The 1,716-nt window shown below is 35.6% G+C and overlaps 1 long non-coding RNA gene across 1 annotated transcript in view; it reads left to right on the plus strand.

Annotated features, from left to right (window-relative positions):
• The window catches only part of LOC117802583, a 4,325-nt gene extending 3,341 nt beyond the window's left edge, over nt 1-984 (plus strand). Inside the window, exon 3 of the long non-coding RNA XR_004625944.1 lies at nt 558-984. This is a non-coding gene — a long non-coding RNA (uncharacterized LOC117802583). The remainder of the gene's footprint in view (nt 1-557) is intronic.
• Nucleotides 985-1,716: the final 732 nt, after the last annotated feature.

The raw sequence follows: 1,716 nt of genomic DNA on the forward strand, positions 1-1,716 counted from the left end.
CTTCTTCCTCTCCCACTCCCCCTGCTTGTGTTCCCTCTCTCGCTGGCTGTCTCTATCTCTGTCAAATAAATAAATAAAATCTTTAAAAAAAATAAAAAATAAAATAAATTAAAAAACATTAAAAAAATATCCAACACATATAAGCAATAGCAAAAAATCAAATAGCCCAATTAAAAGACAGGCAAAGGACCTAAATAGGCATTTTTTTCAAAGAAGTTAAACAAATGACCAATAAGTATATGAAAAGGTGCTCAACAACACTCATCATCAGGGAAATGCAAATCAAAACCACAATGAGATACCACCGTACACCTGTTAGAATGGCTATTATCAAAAAAAGTAAAGATAAATGTTGGCAAGGATGTGGAGAAAAGGGAGCACTCATGCACTACTAGTAGGAGTGTAAACTGATACAGCTATTATGGAAAACAGTATGAAGTTTCCTCAAAAAATAGACCAAGCTACCATAGACCGAGCAATCTCACTTTTGGGTATACGTCTAAAGGAAATTAAATTTGTATCTCAAAGAGATGTCTGCACTCCTGTGTTTATTGCAGGATATTCCCGATAGTCAAAAAATGGAAACAACCTGAATGTTCATCAACAGATGAATGGATGAAGAAACCAGTGGTATGGATCAACACTGGAACCTTACTCAGCCTTCACAAAGGAGGTCTTGCCAATTGTGACAACATGGAGGACATCATGCTAAGTGAAATAAGTCAGGCACAGAAAAACAAATACTGCATGATTCACTTATATGTGGAATCTAAAATACTCAAACTCTCAGAAGCAGGAACTAGAATGATGATTGCCCAGGGTGGGGAGGAGGGGGAAATGGGAAGATGTTGGTCAAGGAGCACCAAGTTTTATTTATGAAAGGTGAATAAGTTCTGGAGTTCTAATGTATAGCAATGTGAATACAGTTAATAATAAATACTGTGTTGTATACTTGAATTTTGCTAAGAAGGTAGATCTTAAGTGTTCTTATCACACACACACAAAGAAAATAAATAAAATAACTATATGATGCAATGTATATGTTCATTAAGTTGATGATGGTGATTATTTCACAATGCATACATATACATCAAGTTCTATATCTTTTTTTTTTAAAGATTTTATTTATTTATTCGACAGAGATAGAGACAGCCAGTGAGAGAGGGAACACAAGCAGGGGAGTGGGAGAGGAAGAAGCAGGCTCATAGCAGAGGAGCCTGATGTGGGGCTCGATCCCATAATGCCGGGATCACGCCCTGAGCCGAAGGCAGACGCTTAAATGCTGTGCCACCCAGGCGCCCCAAGTTCTATATCTTAAGAAAAAGAAATCTTAAAAATATTAGGTATTCTTTTTTAAAATATTTTTTAAGTAAACTCTTTGCCCGATGTGGGACTTAAACTCAGGACCCCGAGATCAAGAGTCGCATGCTACACTGACTGAGCCAGCCAGACACCCCTATTAGACATTCTTTTTAACTGAATAAAAATGAAAACACAGCATATTAAAATTTGTAGAATACAGATAAATTACTACTTAGATGGAATTTTTTAGCTTTAAGTACTTATATGTTAAAAAATGGACAAGAATTTGATTATTTGGCAGAAAAGCAAAACAAATGTCCACTAAACCAACAAATGGTTATCAATTATACTTATAAGCACAGAAATGCAAATCAATATGTCACTTATCCTAGATCAGAAAAAAAAACTGTGGAC

The sequence above is a fragment of the Ailuropoda melanoleuca genome, chromosome 6 (assembly GCF_002007445.2).
Source record: "Ailuropoda melanoleuca isolate Jingjing chromosome 6, ASM200744v2, whole genome shotgun sequence".
Lineage (NCBI taxonomy): Eukaryota > Metazoa > Chordata > Mammalia > Carnivora > Ursidae > Ailuropoda > Ailuropoda melanoleuca.